The sequence below is a fragment of the Geotrypetes seraphini genome, chromosome 1 (genome assembly GCF_902459505.1).
Source record: "Geotrypetes seraphini chromosome 1, aGeoSer1.1, whole genome shotgun sequence".
In the NCBI taxonomy this organism is placed as follows: Eukaryota; Metazoa; Chordata; class Amphibia; order Gymnophiona; family Dermophiidae; genus Geotrypetes; species Geotrypetes seraphini.
Window position 1 is genome coordinate 543,599,233 of NC_047084.1, and position 20,072 is coordinate 543,619,304.

Below are 20,072 nucleotides of genomic sequence, written 5' to 3' on the forward strand. Positions count from 1 at the left end.
CCTCTTGCCCCGCAATCCCTAACACGCCCCCCCCCCCGGCCGAGTCCAATGGGGCCAGGAGGGAGCCCAAGCCTTCCTGATCAAGCGACCCCCACCCCTTACAAGATCAGGCAAGAGGGAGCCCAACCCCTCCAGCCCAGGTGGACCCCCACCCCCACCAAAATACGGGCAGGAGGGTCGCGGGATAAACGTAATGGTGGAACATAAAAGTTGCAGCACTAGCCCCGTCCTGAAGAAGAACCGAAACGCGTAGATGGGAAGCAGTGCAACTATGTAGCTGAATAAAAGCTGCTCTAAAGCTAAGTTCTATTATGAATATTAAGGACTGAAAAGTCAAAAATAAATGTTTTAAAATACAATATGAAGCTTGAAAGATAAGAAGAATGGAAGATATAATGAATAATAGAAATTAAGTAAAGTTAAAAACAGAAAAACAAGTCTAAATTAAATTAGGTTTTAATATGTTAATGGTTGATACATAATAAAGAGCGGCAAAGAGCTTTTACACACACAGGGTGAATTCAGTGAGGAGTGCTGGTACGTTGACAGGAAACCATCAGAGTAGCGTTCTGAGATATCCCCAGTGTGCAAACATCATTAAGGAGTTCTTTGCATTTCTGATTGTATATGGCAAGAGAGACTTTTTGAACTTTAATTAATTGCTTGCCATTTAGCCTATTCAGTAGTTAAATAATATTACTATGGTCTTACCATGGGACAAGCATTATGGTGTGGGTTGTTCTTTGCACATCAGGAGGTTGGTCCCAATGTATGAAGACCAGGTTGAGGATATTGCTGCTGTTTGGGTGGTGGAAGAGATAATTTGGTGGAATCCTAGGTCTGACATAGTTGTTAAAATGTTGACAGAAGAACCAAAGGTGTTGGGATAGTGTAGGAAGTTGAAGTCACCCAGGATGGTTATCTGTTTTTAGGAGATGACCATTTTGCTAATAATAGTGAGGAGGTTTTCTAGTATGCTCACGGGAGAGTGCAAGGGCAGTGAGCCGCGCTGAATGGCCTGCGCTGCTCCCGATGCTCATAGAATTCCTATGAGCGTCGGGAGCAGCGCAGGTCACTCAGCGTGGCTCTCTGCGCTAAAAACTGCTAGTGTAGTTTGATAGAAGAGGCCCTAAAACTTTAAACAAAAATTCTACATTTAAAAGGAAGCCAGTGCAATTGTCGCAAACGAGGGGGTCGTATGTCCCGACCTATCACTTCCAAAATTCATTTGTGTAATGGCATTCTGGACTACCTATGTAACCACATAGAAAAAGCAATATATCAAGTCCCATTTCCTTTACCTTTAATTAGATAACATGATTTAAGAAAATAATAGACATTTTTGTCTTTATTCCAGATTACAGGAATTCAGATGAGTTTCAGCCACAATGGCAGTGTTTTTTGGTGATTCTTACAAATATAAAAGATGCCTCACAAAGACAGATATGAATACAGAAGTGGTTATTGAGAGGAGGAACTGGGAAAAAATTTGTGATAGTGAAACCTTCCTAGGGATAAAGAGGAAGGGAAAGAGTGGACACAGGAAGGAGGAGGAAGCACTAGAGAAAAAAAAAAGTGGAGGAACAGTGAAAGGACAGAACATAGGAAGATAAGTAAGAGAAGAGAGCAGGAGAGATAAGAGAAAGTATAAAAATGGCAGTGCTAAAAGAAAGAGAGAAAGAACTGGAACAGAAACAGAAAAAGTAGGGTACCATAGAGAAAATGGGTAATCCCCCTCCCAAAAAAATAAAAAATACATGAGGTTGAACAATGAGAAAAAAAGAGAGAAACTAAATAAAAAAAATCAGCCCAGGGATATCAAAGTTCCTAAACTATAGAGAATATTAATAAATCATCAATATAAAATATTCTGGAACCTTTTTAAGTTTTTGATCTGGGCATGACTATCATACAAAATATATGTTAACAGCTGGATTTTGTTGGCTTATTTGACTTTTTCTGGAGGTTCATCATTTCCCTTAAATACAAGACACAACCATCAGCACAGAAACTTCAGTCTTGCAATATTTTCCAAGTAATAAAATATAAAGATATGTTTGAGATGGACCATACAGTGTCCATCTCACTGTTGCTTAACACTATAGACCTATTCAGTGGCACTGGCCACTTAAAGAGTCTCACTGAATATATAAGCAGATACCATTTTGCTGTTCATACGTAAGTTAGCTATACAATTTTTCTGGCATATCGTTTATAAATTATATGCCGAGCGGCTGAATTTTGCTGCTCTGGTCCAGTCTCTGGCATGACTCAGGCCCCTTTTCTTCCTATATGTATAAATTTTATACATGTATGGCCTCTTTTACAAAGTCACGCTAGCGGCTGCCCTGCGCTAACGGCCCCGAAGCCCATAGAGATTTAAAGGGCTTTGGGGTTGTTGCTGCATGGCTTTGTAAAAGAAGCCGTTAATGATTTATAAACATTAAAGATGCACACAAAGGTCAGCTATTTCTTTAAAGGATTTATTTAATAAGCACTAGTTCTGACAGTCTTTTACAATATCGGGCCCAGTATATTTTGAGAGTAGATAAGCACAGCTTTCTGTGTGGACAGTTCATTAGATTCCACCCTCCCCACCAACATGAGCTGGTTGTTCACAACTGGTACAGCGAATAAGAATCTGGTAACAGTAGCTCTGTTTCTATGACCTGTCAGATAGTCATAAAGTTATTGTGGGGGAAAAAAGGGGGATCAATGTATTTCTCTTTAGTTATGCAAGACAAATGCACACTATCCATATCACACAAACAGATATCCATTATGTACCACATCTAACATATCCAGGTTTATGAGCGAGATGTACTGTTGTTACGGTATTTGAAAATTAATCCCCCGCCCCAGCAAACTTTCTCCTGCCTGCCTTCTTACTGCACATCAGGAGTAAGAATATAGGATCTTTTCCAGATAAGCCCCGCCACTAATGGAAAAAGTGCACGCGCCGAAAGTTAAGCCCCACCACCTTTTGCCAGCGCACGCAACCTTAACCAGTGAAGTTCTCAGCACAACGCCGATGTGTATAAAGTAAAGTGGGGGGGTCCCCCCCCCACGCCCTCCCGTCAGAGCACCCAAAAAAGATTATAAAAAAGAGGATATGAAACTTAACATTATCAAAAATAGGATAAACTGTCGGCCTTTTTTTTAAGGGCTCCAACGGGGGGGAGGGGAAAGCGTGGGGGGGAACCCCCCCCACTTTACTTTATACAGATCGCGCCTCTTTTTTATAATCTTTTTTGGGTGGCGGGGGTTAACTTTTTGGCGGGGCTTATCTGAAAAAGATCCAGAATATATATATATATTGTATGAAAAGTTAACCATTAAACTACAGGATTGGAAATGATTAAATTTTTAAACAATAAATGTGAGTTAACTATAGGGTCCTTTTATTAAGGTGTGCTAACCGATTTAGCTCGCGTTAAATGCTAAGATGCCCATAGGAATATAATGGATATCTTAGCATTTAGTGCGCACGAGTCTTTAGCGCGTGCTAAATCGGGTAGCGTACCTTAATAAAAGGACCCCTAATAAGGGGGCCATTGTCTAGTATTTGCGCACTCCCTATCTCTCCCTCTCTTATATGCTTGCATGCATTCAGTCCCTTCCCTAATGTACTCTTACAGTTGCTGGGCTAACCAATAGCAACAAGAGACTGACACAATGTCGAGAAGAGTGCAGCATTCTAGAAAAGGGGAATCTAGAAGTCAGTTACTAGTCAAGTGACCTGTGGCTCATGCTGGCAATTATTAATGTTTAAGTGACCTTCAGATAGATAAATGTTTCCAATTTTTATGGCCCAATTGTGCATGGAGCATTTTGGAATCTTTTTAAAATACTTTGCAACAAAACCAGAACATCCTGTTAGCAGGCACAGAATAGATAAGGCCAGATCTGATAACCTTCTCACTGTGGTCAGTTGTGTTATAAAAAGACTGAAGGAAAATCAGTGTTTTTCATCATTTAATAGAAAGATCATATCAGCGTCAATTTTACTGGACTCTTTTTTAATACAAAATTATGTCTTATGGTAGAATTTATGAATATTTTGACCACAAAGCAGGGTTTGCTGTATGAAAACCAGGTGCATTTTGGAGGATTTTTTTGCATTTACTTAAAATGTGATGTGTGGCAAATTCAATTATCTTGCCACATAACATCTCTTTAGTTGCATTTTGGCTATCAGGAGAGCTTGGTATCCAGATGTCCATGAAATTCATGTCCCCATTAATAGAAAATGGTTATGAATTCTCTACTATCCTCGAAAATCCCTTCAGTTTCATTCAAGAAATCTTTAATGCTTTCTTCTTTCTTTTTCCTCCAGCTTGAGAAATGCTACTTACCATTTATTGTTTCAACCATTAATATTTCATATCATTAATCAGTATGAAACTTCCCATCATATAAAGCTCTCACTGCATCACAAATAAAAACACACAGAAGCATCGAAAATAAAAACCACTACTTAACAGCATTTGCACCAGATCTTTCTTCAGACATGAGAGAAGTTAGTGGCTTTTTGGAGCATTTTGGCTGACTGCTCACTCTCTCTTGATGGGCTGGACTGCCTGATCAAGGTTGGCTAGCTGACTTTCTTCCCCTTCCCAAATAAGCTTTATCTTTCCAAAGAGGTTGGTGAGCTGACTCATTGTCATCTCAGATGGGTTGGCTGAATGGCTACTTTTACAGTATGTTTATCACTGTTCTCACTATACCATAATTCATAATATATCGACATATCAAAGCAGTGTATTCTCTCACATCCTTCTTTGAGCAAGCCAGCTATCATGGAGATAGCATGGAGGGGGCAGAGGGGAAGGGAGAGAGAATGAAAGGCATCTGCTAGGAGAGTAGATTTTGCTCCTGTCCTTATTACTTCCACTGGACCACCAGAGGTTTTAGGTAGGCCAGGGACTTATCCCGAGTGGGGGAGAGGTTGGAAGACCTGGCTGGAATTTAGAGTCACAGGCTCAGCTTTCAGATTACTGCATGGCTGTTTAAAATGCATTTACAGATGTGTCCAGTGTTGGTGCAGTTCAGATTCCATGTTATTCAAGAACAGCATTAAATTAAATAATCAGAGGCTGAGAAATTTTTGAATTATGATATTTTGAATTTTTAATGACAATTTATATATATATATATATATATATATATTTATTATTTTTTTTAAATTTACTTATGTAGGATAGACCTCTGATGGTGAGCTTAGAATGAGTGACTGCTTAATGGCAGCAGCTTCATTATCATATGTGCCTTAAGTCACTAATTCTATAACAGCTACTTGATTTCAGTACAAGTCTTTCCATTTATATCACCATTTATTTTTGGATATATAATTTTATTTTATATTACCTTGAATAACGTACTGTATATTCCAAAGCAGATTTTTTATGGTGATATTTTTTTTACTGTTTGGCTATAGGGTTTTAAGGTTGAACCTTTGTCTGTCATCCCCTACATAGCAACCTCTCAACCACTTTCCAGCTCCTATAAGTCCCTCATACTATTTTTCCACTCCTGTCTTACTCCATGTACTCTTCACCCTATCTACATAATTTTTTCCTCATCCATCCCCATTTCCTCTATCCAGGAACAATCCCTTATACACTTTTCCCAAACACACTTATTTTCCCCTTCCCTGATACCCTTCTCCTTCCACTCCTGACATTTCTACCTTTACATGACATAAGAACATAACAATAGCCTTTCTGGGTCAGACCAATGGTCCGTGAAGCCCAGTAGCTTGTTCTCACGGTGGCCAATCCAGGTCACTAGTACCTGGCTAAAACCCAAGGAGTAGCAATATTCCATGCTACCGATCCAGGGCTTCCCCCAAGTCTTTTTCAATAACAGACTATGGACTTTTCCTCCAGGAAATTGTCCAAACCTTTCTTAAAACCAGCTATGCTATCCGCTCTTATCACAACCTCTGGCAATGCGTTCCAGAAATTAACTATTCTCTAAGTGAAAAAAAAATTTCTTCCTATTGGCTTTAAAAGTATTTCCCTGTAATTTCATCGAGTGTCCCCTAGACTTTGTAATTTTTGACGGAGTAAAAAATCGATCCACTTGTTTCCGTTCTACTCCACTCAGAATTTTGTAGACTTCAATCATATCTCCCTTCAACCATCTCTTTTCCAAGCTGAAAAGCCCTAACCTTTTTAGTCTTTCCTCATACAAGAGGAGTTTATCACCTTGGTCGCTCTTCTTTAAAAACTTTTCTAGTGCCACTATATCTTTCTTGAGATAAGGAAACCTGAATTGAACTCAATACTCCAGATGGTCGTACCATAGAGTGATACAGGAACAGTATAACATTATTAGTCTCGCTAGCCATCCCTTTTTAAATAATTTCTAACATCCTGTTTGCTTTTTTGGCAGCTGCCACACATTGGGCAGAAGGTTTCATTGTATTTTCTAGGATGACATCCAGATCCTTTTCTTGGGTGCTAACCCCCAAGGTGGACCCTAGCATCCAGTAACTGTGATTCGGGTTATTCTTCCCAATGTGCATCACTTTGCATTTGTCCACATTAAATTTCATCTGCCACTTGGATGCCCAGTCTTCTAATTCCTAAGGTCTGCCTGCAATTTTTCACAATCCGCATGTGTTTTAACAACTTTGAACAGTTTAGTGTCTGCAAATTTAATCACTTCACTCGTTGTTCCAATTCCCAGATCACTTATAAATAAGTTAAATAACACTGGTCCCAATACAGACCTCTGCAGCACTCCACTGTTTACTCTCCTCCATTGAGAAAAAAGACCATTTAACCCTACCCTCTGTTTTCTATCCGATAACCAAATCCCAATGAACTTTGCCACCTATCTCATGACTCTTTAATTTCCTCAGGAGCCTTTCATGAGGAACTTTATCAAAAGCTTTCTGAAAATCCAGATACGCTTTATCAACTGGCTCACCTTTATCCACATGTTTCATCACACCTTTTGAGCAGTGGAGGAGGAAGACAGAGAGGCAGAAAACTTCAAGACAGAGGAAACCATTGAGGAAGCAGTCCGGTAGTTAGAGAAGTTCATTGAGGAGGCATACAGGGAGGCCGTGGAGAATCACCAGCAACAATGTAACTACCAATATACACCTCCAGTGAGTAAGGATCACCTGGAGGACAACCACAAGGAAGAAATGGGTGACACAGCTGCAAGACCTGGAAACAGCAGAGGGAATCCAAAGGAAGACGAGTCCGGTGCAAGCCAATGCCAGGATGATGGAAGATGGAAGTGCGCAGAGGACATGGACCTTCGGCTGGAGTGATGGACATACACCAGGGAAATGGATCTGCGGCTGGAGAGACAAGAGAAGATAGAGAGGACAGCGATCGTCGTGGAGGGCTCCATCATCAGACAAGTTGACAACCATGTAGTGGGAGGAAGACAGGATCAGCTGGTGACCTGCCTACCCGGAACCAAGATAGAAGCTATAGTTAGCCGTATCGACAGGATCATCGACAGCGTGGAAGAGGAAGATATGGCGGTGGTGATCCACGTGGGGACAAACAACATCAGCAACAGGAACTACAGCAGATAAGGACTGAAGGACCAGTTCTGAATGCTAAGAGAGAAGATGAAGACCAGAACGCTGAGGGTAGCGTTCTCAGAGATCCTGCCGATACCCATGGCCGATGAGAAAAGGCAGATTGAACTTCAAGCAGTCAACGCATGGATGAGGCGCTGGTGTGAGGAAGAAGGATTTTGCTTCGTGCGCAACTGGACAACGTTCTGAGGGAAGAGCAAGCTATACAGGAAGGATGGACTCCACCTTAGCGGAGACAGAATGAGGCTACTTGAAGGCAACATCAAGAGAGAAATTGAGAAGTTTTTAAAACTAGGAAGATGGGGAAAGTTGACAGTCGACCAAGAGTCGATGGTTCGGGAAACGGTATACCCAGAGGATAAAGTGATTGAAGATAGCGGAGAAGACTCATCAGATCATAGGCAAAACTAAAATCCTGATGGATCGAAAAGGACACAAGAGGGACGGAAATGCAAGAAAGTAACAGGCCGCAAACTCAAGTGTATATATATGAACGCAAAGAGCCTAAGGAATAAGATGGGGAAATTGGAAGCTATGGCACAAAAAGATTACCTTGACATCATCGGCATCACAGAAACATGCAAGAGAATGAGAAAAATGAATGAGAAAAAGGAATGAGAAAAACGTCTGGGACACTGTGCCACAGGGATACAGAGACACAGTAGGTCAAAAAGGTGGGAGTATTGCCTTATACATCAAAGAGGGAACTGAGCCTACCGGAGAGAACATGCCAGAAATGAAAAATAAGGTAGAGTCTCTATGGGCCAAAATTCTGGGAATAAATGGAACGGAAACGAAGATCGGCATCTACTACTGACCCCCAGGGCAGTCTGAAGAAACTGGCGGAGAAATGACGGACGAGATTAAACGCAACTGCAAGGGAGGCAACACAGTTATCATGGGTGACTTCAATTATCCAAGGATAGACTGGAATCTAGGCACCTCTGGCTGTGGTAGGGAGACCAAGTTCCTGGATGCTGTAGGTGATTGCTTCCTGGAACAACTCACCAAGGAAAATACGAGAGGAAATGCAATTCTGGACTTAATTCTAAATGGACTACGAGGACTGGTGGTTCAAGGCGCAGAAGTAGAAGGAACACTGGGAAGCAGTGATCACAATATGATGTGCTTCAAACTGGACACAGGAGCAAAACATCAATTCAGAATGAAGGCCACGGCACTGAACTTCCGAAAAGGAAATTATGAATCGAGGAGACTCATGGTGGGGAAGAAGATTAAGAAGAGGATAAGCACTATAAAATCGCTAGATCAAGCATGATCCCTTTTAAAAGACACAGTCACCGAAGCGCAAAATCTATATATACCACGTATCAACCAGGGATCCAAGAGGAAAAAGAACAAGGAACCAGCGTGGCTCACTATAGTGGTGAAGGAAGCGATCAGAAACAAGAAGACTTCATTTAAGGAATGGAAAAGGTCAAAAACGGACGAAAACTGGAAAAAGCACAAACATCAAAGCAAGTGCCATAAGGCAGTATGAAGGGCCAGAAAAGACTATGAGGAAAACATAGCCAAGGAGGCAAAAAACGTCAAGCCGTTCTTTCAATATATTAAGGGGAAATGACCCGCGAAGGAAGTGGTGGGGCCATTGGATGACCATGGAATAAAGGGAATGCTAAAGGAGGACAAAGCCATTGCCGACAAACTGAACACATTTTTAATCTGTATTTACCGAAGAGGATATACACAACATATCGGAAGCTGGCAGGCTATATGCAGGAAACGAAGATGGGAAACTGACAGGGTTGATGGTCAGTCTACTAGAGGTATGCAGGCAGATTGATAGGCTTAAAATTGATACATTTCCGGGAACAGATGGCATCCATCTGAGGGTAAACAAGAAACTGAAAGGGGCTATAGCTGAACTGCTCCAACTAATAGCCAATCTGTCGATTAAATCAGGAAGGATTCCAGAACACTGGAAAATGGCGAATGTTATGCCGATCTTCAAGAAAGGTTCGACGGGAGAACCGGGAAACTACAGACTGGTGAGTCTAACCTCGGTACCAGGAAACATGGTAGAGGTGCTGATAAAGGACCGCATCATTGATCACATAGACGGACATGATCTGATGAGGACCAGCCAGCACGACTTTAGCAAAGGAAGATCTTGCTTATGAACTTGCTGCACTTCTTCGAGGGAGTAAACAGGCAGATAGACAAGGGTGACCCAGTTGACATTGTATATCTGGATTTTCATAAGGCGTTTGACAAGGTCCCGCATGAACGACTACTTCGAAAAATTGCGAGCCATGGAATTGAGGGTGAAATGCTCACATAGATTAAAAACTGGTTGGCGGATTGGAAACAGAGAGCGGGGGTAAATGGACAATACTCGGACTGGAAAATCGTCATGAGTGGAGTGTCGCTGGGTTCGGTGCTTGGACCCATGCTCTTCAACATATTTATAAATGTCCTGGAAATTGGTACAACAAGCGAGGTGATTAAATTTACAGATGATACAAAGTTATTCAGAGTAGTGAGGATGCAGAAGGATTGAGAAGACCTGCAATATGACATAAACTTGCTCGAGAAATGGGCTGCGACATGGCAAATGAGGTTTAACGTCGATAAATGTAAGATGATGCATGTCGGTAACAAAAATCTTATGTCCGGTGTGGTACTTGGAGAACCCCCCAGGAAAGAGACTTGGGAGTACTGGTCGACAAGTTGATGAAGCCGTCTGCGCAATGCATAGCAGCGGCGAAAAGGGTGAACAGAATGCTAGGAATGATTAAGAAGGGGATCACAAACAGATCAGAGAAGGTTATCATGCCGCTGTACTGGGCCATGGTATGCCCCCATCTGGAAAACTGCGTTCAGCACTGGTTGCCGAACATGAAGAAGCACACAGTACTAGAGAGGGTCCAGAGCAGAGTGACTAAAATGGTTAAGGGACTGGAAGAGAAACTGGGCCTCTTCTCCCTTGAAAAGAGGAGACTGAGGGGACATGATCGAAACATTCAAGGTAATGAAGGGAATAGACTTAGTAGATAAAGACAGGTTGTTCACCCTCTCCAAGGTACAGAGAACGAGAGGGCACTCTCTAAAGTTAAAAGAGGATAGATTCCGTACAAATGTAAGGAAGTTCTTCTTCACCCAGAGAGTGGTAGAAAACAGGAACAGTCTTCCGGAGGCTGTTATAGGGGAAAACACTCTCCAGAGATTAAAGACACAGTTAGACAAGTTCCTGCTAAACCAGAACGTACGCAAGTAAAGCTAGACTCAGGGCACTGTTCTTTGACCTAAGGGCCACTGTGTGAGTGGACTGCTGGGCACAATGGACCACTGGTCTGACCCAGCAGTGGCAATTCTTATGTTCTTATGTGAGGCAAGATCTCCCTCGGCTGAACCCATGCTAACTCCGTCTCATTAAATCATGTTTGCTTACATGTTCCACAATTTTATTTTTTATAATTGTTTCCACCATTTTGCCCGGCACTGAAGTGAGGCTTACCGATCTGTAATTTCCAGGATCTCCCCTGGAGCCTTTTTAAAAAAATAGGCAAAACGTTGGCCACCCTCCAATCTTCAGGTACTATAGATGATTTTATTGACAGGTTACAGATCACTAACAGCAGGTCAGAAATTTCATGTTTGAGTTCTTTTAGTACCCTTGGATATATACTATCTAGTCCAGGCGATTTATCACTTTATTAATTGTTGATTTGCTTAGCACATCTTCCAGATTCACCAATATTTCTTTCAGTTCTTCCGCATCATCACCCATGAAAACCATTTCCAGTTCAGGTAGATCTCTTACATCTTCTTCTGAAAAGATTGTAAGCAAAGAATTCATTCAGTCTCTCTAATATGGCCTTATCCTCCCTGAGCACCCCTTTTACTCCTCGGTCCCACTGATTCCCTTACAGGTACCTAAAAAAATTGTTATGTTTTTGCCTCTTTTGCAAGTTTCTCTTCCACTCCTGATATGCCCACCCTTTATCTTCCTATTCTTACTTTATAACACACTAACCCTTTACTACAGTCTTCCTCTTTTCTTTATCAAGATACATTATCTTTTCCTGATATATTCCTCCTTCCCGCTTCACAATATTCCTCCTCGCTTCACAATATTCCTCCTCGAGGTTTTAACACAGGACAGCTATAAATACATTTCATCTCCTATTTCCATGGGGTCAGTCTTGTGGCATGAGCTATGCAGTTCTTTCAGCTCATGCATGAAACTAGCCTTATGGCAGCAATAGATAACACATTGCAAGTTTAAAAGCTGTTCCTGCTGAAGGTCTACTGTACTGTATATAGTGTTTTAGTTAGAAGGCTGTGAGATAGGCAGGCAAAAACATTTGAACGTAACTCTGGGGTCACCATGCTGGGCCCCAGCAGACAGTAGAACAGAAGATATTTCTCGTGCCATAAGACACATCTGACCATAAGATGCATCCTAGATTTAGAGGAGGAAAACAAGAAAAAAACATTCTGAACCAAATTCTCCCTGCTAGGCTCTGTACCCAACTCCATACTCCTTGTCATGCTCTGCACCCTGTCCCCCCTATGGTGGTATAGTGGTAGGCAGAGACAGGGTAAAGGGCAGGCAGGGACAGGATAGGCTTGCCTAGTGGCCTAATAGCAGGCAGGCCTAGTGACAGACAGGCAGGCCCCATACCACTCACATACCCTAAATCATTCCCCCATACCTAACCACATACCCCAAGTACCTTAAATCATCCCCCATCCCCCTTATTTACCCTCAGTACCTTTTTAATCATACCCCCTGTACTTTATAAAATCCCTCCCTCCCTAGATGGCTAACCTGGTATTTTAAACATCTCCCCACCCTTGGTACCTTTTAAAATCCCTCCCTCCTTCCCTCCCCCCCAAGATGGCTATCCTGGTATTTTAAACATCCTCCCACCCACCCCCGGTACCTTGAGGCAATCCTGGCGGTCCAGTGCTGCATCGTCAGCCTCCCCTGCTGGACAGCCACCCATCCCCATCTGCCATGGCAGTGAGAGCCAGGCACGAGCCCCAAGTGGTCTTATGCCGCCACCCGAATGGTGTCAGCTCGGTCCAGTGCTGCATCAGCAGGCTCCCCCATATGCACCGGAAGTGAAAGGCAGACGCGAGCCCCAAGCGCACCTGCCTGGTCCTGCGCCGCCGCTCAAATGGTGCCGTCAGCTCCCGCGAGTCTCACAAGAACCAACAGCACCATTTGGGCAGTGGCGCAGGACCAGTCAGGCATGCTCGGGGCTCATGCCTGCCTTTCACTGCCGCGGCAGATGAGAGAGCCTGCCATGCAGCACTGGGCCAAGCTGACGCCATTCGGGCAGCGGCACGGGACCAAGCAGATGCACTCGGGGCTCACGCCTGCCTGGCAGATGGGGATTCGGGCGGCCATCCAGCAGGGGGGCCTGCCAATGCAGCGCTGGACCACTAGGGTTACATCAAGGTACCGGGGTGGGGGGGTGGGGGCCCGGGGTATTTGCTGCATAAAACGCACCCTTATTTCCACCTCCTATTTTGGGGGAAAAAGTGCGTCTTATGGAGCGAAAAATATGGTATCTTTATAAATGGGGTGGCAATCTAATTTTGTCTATGGCAGGATGGGTGCATTTTCCTGCAAGATTGCAATTTTTAACCCTGTTCTTGTAATTTCAGACGATATGAGGAAAGATAAAGGCCATCAGGCCCATCTAGGCTGTCCAAACTCATTGCTGAAGAAATTTCATGTAACTGAGATGATTGTTGCTTCTCTACTATTTCTTAGCCCATATGTAAGCATTATTCATCTGGCACATCCCTATTGAAATAAAAGGTTGAAAAGAACTGCCTTAGAGTCTCGGCAACATTTAGAAAGCAAAACATGCAGATCTTTCCAAATATATTTTCAATAGACACTGGTCCCCTTTGCAGACATATTTGCAATCATTTTCCAGCAGTGTTTAATGTTGAAACCTTAATTCATATCAATTCTCTCTGTTCCATTGGTTTTAAATGTAAGCAAGCATAGAAACAGCTATTGTAACTCTATGTTTTGCATTGATTCATGCTCTGATGTACTGTGAACTTCAATTTTATATTCTCTTGTATTTTTCAAAATCTCAAAAAACTCTCATTTACTGACTTTCAATCTCACTTACTTTAGTGGTGAATCTCACTATTTGGGATGGGCCACCCGTGGCATCTCTGCTTCTGTATACAACCAAGCTCGGATCCCAGATAGTACAATCCTGGCTGTTTATTTCCTTACTAGTGTTTAAGCCTGTTACATTAACGGGTGCTAGAATAGATTAGTCTGATCCAGTATGGCTATTCTTCTTATGTCTCACCCCCATATTCAGGCTCCCATTTCCCCTTTTACCTTCCCTATTTCTACCTTTTTTCACCATCTTAAAAATCTGTCTCTTTTCTCTGTCCTTCACCTCCATAGAACTCTCTCTCCATTTCCCCTTTCCCCATCAACCCTCATTTAGGTTTATTATTATTGATGACAATTGTACATGAGGTAAAACTCTTTATAGTTTATAAATCTTTCCTTTAACTGTTAAAGAGTTTTTATCTCATACAAAATTCTCATTTCTTTAATAAGACATTAACTATTTTTTCTGCAGCCCTCCAAGTACCCTATTTTTTCTACGGCCCTCACAGTTCAAGTTTAACATCTTTCCTTTCTCAAAAATGACACATTTCAATCACTATATTGAAAATAAAATCATTTTCCCTACCTTTGTTGTCTAGTGACTTTATTTTTCTGTGCTTTTAACTATGTTTCCAGGGCCTCCTGCATGCTTCTTCTCTGGTCCTCCTTCCTTCCCCCATCTTCTCCCTTCCTTTTATGCCCCCCCCCCCCCCCGTCCAGCAGTATCCCTTCTCCCTTCCCTGTTCCCCCTGTCAATCAGAACCCCTTCTCCCCTGTCCAGCAGCACCTGTTCTTCCTTCCTTTTATCTCCCATGTCCAGCAGTAAGAACATAAGAATTGCCACTGCTGGGTCAGACCAGTGGTCTATCGTGCCCAGCAGTCCGCTCATGCGGTGGCCTCCAGGTCAAAGATCTGTGCTCTAAATGAGTCCAGCCTCACCTGCATATGTTCCAGTTTAGCAGGAACTAGACTAACTTTGTCTTGAATCCCTGAAGGGTGTTTTCCCGTATAACAGACTCCGGAAGAGCGTTCCAGTTTTCTACCACTCTCTGGGTGAAGAACGTCCTTACGTTTGTACAGAATCTATCCCCTTTCAACTTTAGAGAGTGCCCTCTTGTTCTCCCTACCTTGGAGAGGGAGAACAAGGGAGAACAATCTGTCTTTATATGCTAAGTCTATTCCCTTTAGTATTTTGAATGTTTTGATCATGTCACCTCTCAGTCTCCTCTTTTCAAGGGAGAAGAGGCCCCGTTTCTCCAATCTCTCACTGTTCGGCTCCCCGTGTCCAGCAGTAGCCCTTCTCCCTTCCTTTTACCTCCCCCGTGTCCAGCAGTACCCCTTCCCTGTTCCCCCTGCCCCCTGTCCAGCAGTAACCCTTCTCCCTTCCTTTTACCTCCCCCCCTGTCCAGCATCTGCTAGCTTTAGTTTAGCTTTAGCCGCAGTTTCATCAGGCTACCTTAGGGCTTTTGCTAGGCTGGCCCGCCTCGCATCATCGAAGTGGGCCAGCCTAGCAAAGGCCCCGCGGCTGCTTGATGAAACCACGGCTAAAGTTAAACTAAAGCTAGCGGCACGCTGAGCTGTCGCTGCTGGTCCGGGGGTGAGAAGAAGAGGAGTCCCGACAGCGTATAGCCGGCAGAAGGCAGGAAGTCAGTCGGTATCGGCGATCGGGGCAGAAGGCAGGAAATCAGCTGACGTAGGCACAGGTGATCAATGGCATTAGGTGAGATTATTCTACTGCGCATGTGGAGGCACGGAAGCACAAAGACATGGAGGCACGGAGTTTAAAATGCATATGCGCGCTAAGGGTTTTATTATGATTGATACTGCTTGCAGGGAAGTTTCACTTCTGAAAAGGCATGAAACAGAATCTATCATATTACACATTTCAAAATTAGATAAAATCATTCATAAACTCTGTGTCTTTAGGAAGAGGTTGCTTTGCTGCATTGCATACAAGGAGATGTAGCCCCCCTCCACCACCCCCCCTTTTTATGATAATTCAACTGTGAAATCAGAAGTACAAAAGGTACAAAATCTGTACTTACTCAACTTGTCCCCTTCACATAGAGCTGCAATATTTATTGATCTTAGTTATAGGTAACAAAACAGCAAGAAAGGTGTGTGTTATTTCCTTGTATATGCCTTTTACTCTAAATTATAATTTGTTGCAAGATTTCTTATTGATCTCATTTGGTTCCCACTGGGAAAAAAGAACATAGCCTCTAATCAGTAATCACAGTATTGCAGACTGCTTTAAAATGACCGAAGGCCGACTACCTCTTTTCCCTGTGGGAACCAAACTGGATCAATGACAAATCTTGCACAAATTATATTTCCTGAAACTAGACAAAACGGCATTTACAGGGATTTATGATACAACTACCTCCAGTACAACTGCTATACATAACTACCCTTGAATTAGATATATCACAAAAAGTAATGAAGAGATCTATGAATGGCAAGATATATACTGAATAAAAAAAGGATTAAATAAAATGAAATGACCCAAGTTAAATTTAAAGAAACAGAACATTGATGAACTTTGGAAAATGGAGAAAACAAAATGAAGGTAAAAATTTAAGGAACCTAAACGTGTACAGTAAATTAAAAGCATAAGGTTGCAGTCATTATGCTTGTTGCAGGTTTCCGGGTCTCACTGCGTCTTTGTCAGGTAGAAACCGACGTTTCAGCCACCATGCTGTGGCTTTCTTCAAGGTATGCTCTGAAGTCTGCAGTGTGACTTTGTAAATAGTGGGTTCACACTGTAGACTTCAGAACATACCCTGAAGAAAGCCACAGCATGGTGGCTGAAACGTTGGTTTCTACCTGACAAAGACGCAGCAAGACCCAGAAACCTGCAACAAGCACAATGCCAGCTATGAAAACCCTGAGAGAACAAGTTGCAATCATTAGTCCAGCAGATCGATATAGACTACATGGACTGTTGCTTGTATGCAGTGGTGTAGCCACCATTGAGTAAGCCCAACAAAGAACCAGCTGCTGGGAGGAAAGTAATATTTGAAGAATAGTGGCAATAGCAGTGGTAACATTGCACTTCCCTTTAGTAGTATTGCTGCATTGGGTAGTGACCTGGATTGGCTACCATGAGAACAGGCTACTGGGCTTGAAGGACCTTTGGTCTGACCCAGTAAGGCTATTTTATGTTCTTATGCATTGCTTTTGATCCCTATAATCTTCCATATCAAGTTTCAAGTTTATTTAAAATTTACTATACCTCCTACTCAAGACTTCTAGGCGGTGTACAAAAATGCAATAACAATCTATATAATAAAACCGTAGGCGGCGCATGCGCAGTCTTATCAGCGTGCTTCCGTGATCCGTATGTCCGTGGCCGCCAAGACTGCAGCATGCCCCGCTCTTTCTACGGCCCCACGCGACACTTCACTACATTTTCGCCAGAGCGGTTTGCCAAGATAGGGGAAGCTGAACAGCTCACTCCCGCCTCTGCTCGACTTCCTGTTCACAACCCCCCCCCCCCAAACAACCGCATAGGAAAAACTCACTCACTCCCTGCTCTCCTGCCACGGCGGTTTCTCCACATAGGGAAAAACTCAATCAATGCTTCCTCTACTCGGCACGGCGCTTTACCCGGCAAACATTGAATAAAAGGTTGCCTCCCCCTGCCGTATGTCCGTGGCCGCCAAGACTGCAGCATGCCCCGCTCTTTCTACGGCCCCACGCGGCACTTCACTCCATTTTCGCCAGAGCGGTTTGCCCAGATAGGGGAAGCTGAACAGCTCACTCACGCCTCTGCTCTACTTCCTGTTCAACCCCCCCCCCCCAACAAACGCAAAGGAAAAACTCACTCCCTGCTCTCCTGCCACGGCGTTTGCTTCCTCTACTCGGCACGGCGCTTTACCCGGTTGCCTCCCCCTGCCGCTCTGAATACCTGACCGGCTAACTTTAAACCCGCGGCTGGCAGCGGATGGCGGGAGGAGGGCTCATGGTCCTGCCGCCGCTGGCGCTCCTGTTCACAGCACGTCGCCGACTCCCCCCCTTCCCGCAACAATCGCTACCGCTCCTGTTCAAAGCGGCCTGCTGAGGTTCGCGGCCGGCTGTAACGAACCTCACAGGTCACTCTCCACATGGTAGCACGTTCCCTCTGACGCGATCGCGTCAGAGGGAACATGCTACTGAGTTGGAGAGCGGCCTGCGAGGTTCGTTACAGCCGGCCGCGAACCTCAGCAGGCCGCTTTGAACAGGAGGATCAGCCACCATGGGGATCGTGAGAAGAGCCGCCGAAAAAAAACCCTTCAGCCTGCAGCAGGCCAGCACGCGGGAAGGGAAGGGGGAGGGGCCGAACGGAGCAGGGCAGCTCACGGTAAGAGAAGGGAATGGGAGGTGGGGGAAATGATTCTACTGCTTCAGCAGGGATCTGGAGGGGAAGGGAAATATCACTGCTGCTTCTGTAAAGGAAAGTGGTGGTGGGGGGGGAGAGAAGGGAATGGGGGGTGGGTGGGGAAAAATGCTGCTACTACTTCACAGGGATCTGGAGGGGAAGGGAAATATCACTGCTGCTTCTGCAAAGGAAAGGGGGGGGGGGAGAGAGACAGAAAGAAATACAGACAGACAAAGGAGGCTAGGGAGAGAGACAGATAGAAATAAAGACAGACAGGGGACCAGAGAGAGACAGAAAGAAAGACAGACAGACAAAGGGTGCCAGGGAGAGAGAGAGAAAAATTGCAGGAGGGAGAGAGACAGAAAGAAAGGAAGAAAGAGACAGGAGCAGGGAGAGAGACATAAATAAAGAAAGACAGCCAGCCATATATTCTAGCACCCGTTAATGTAACGGGCTTAAACACTAGTATACCAATAAAAGTATAATTTATTCTAAAACAGACCAAGGACTAAAAACGAACAGGAACAAAAGGGAAGAGGGGATAGGAACTCCAATTAATAGAAAGAAAAGAAAACACTTAAAGGGAAAAACAAAAGGGTGGGGAAGTAATACTAAAAATTTTTTTCTAAAAACTAAAAGTGGTACCAATTCTCACAGTATGAGATCTTACAAACAACTTATAACAAGAGACTTGGTCCTATGAGATAAAAGGTTGGGATCAGAGGCAGCATGGCACCCATAATTTAACAGGGCTTGAATGCATCATCTCTAGGATTCACTCAAATTCTGACCCACCACCATCACACACACACAGCCCTGATTAAACCTTGGGACTGGCCTGCAGTGATTCTAGATCTTATCTGCTGTTATTTGTATTCTACAAAAAGCTCTATGGCAGTGATTCTTAACCTTTTTTAAGTCATGGACCCCTTTTAGAATCTGATGAAAGCTGTGGACCCCTTCCCCAGAAATATTCACATAAACACAACTTTGCATGCAAAGAATATACAGTGGAATCTTGGTTGACGAGCATAATTAGTTCCAGAAGCATGCTTGTAAACCAAATTACTCGTATATCAAAGCGAATTTCCCCATAGGAATGAATGGAAACTCGTTTGATTCGTTCCCCATTCCCCGCCCCGAGGCCACCGGTGCTGCTCCACCTTAACCCCCACCCCAGAGGCCATCTGCGCTGCTCCCCCCCCCCCCCGAGAACTGGCATCATCCCCCCGCCAGCAAAAGCCTCCCTCGAGAACCGGCATCGCCCCCCCTGAACTGGCATTGCCCCCCCCCACATTCATATTGCATGCCCCCACCCACCCAAACACAATCCCTTACCCCAATTTGGCACCGGCATCAACACCAACGCACAAGACATGCCAGTGCCGGTGCCTGAAGATCCTCCCTCTTGGCTGGACTGGGCCTTGAGCATCTGCACATGCTCAAGGCCTTCTAGTTCTCGCTCTTGCTGAGATTTACAAGCATGCTTCTGGAACAAATTTGTTGCAATTATTTTATCAAAGCAGCAATTAGTGAGCTAATTAGGGCCTTTTTTTTTTTTACAAATCAATGGTAGTGATGCCCTGTGGCAAATGCACCAAAACACATTCAATTCCTATGGGATACTCATAATTTCCAGATGACATACAATTATCAAAATGTTAAAACATGTTTAGACTACAAGTACCGTATTTTCACGCATATAACGCGTGCGTTATACGCGTTTTTACCTACCGCGCATACCCCTCGCGCGTTATATGCGTGAGCGCGGTATACAAAAGTTTTAAAACATAGTTCCCACCCCGCCCGACGCCCGATTCACCCCCCCAGCAGGACCGCTCGCACCCCCACCCCGAACGACCGCTCGCACGCGCTCCCACCCGCATCCACGATCGGAGCAAGAGGGAGCCCAAGCCCTCTTGCCCGGTCGACTCCCCGACGTCCGATACATCCCCCCCCCCGGCAGGACCGCCGACTTCCCGACAATATCGGGCCAGAAGGGAGCCCAAACCCTCCTGGCCACG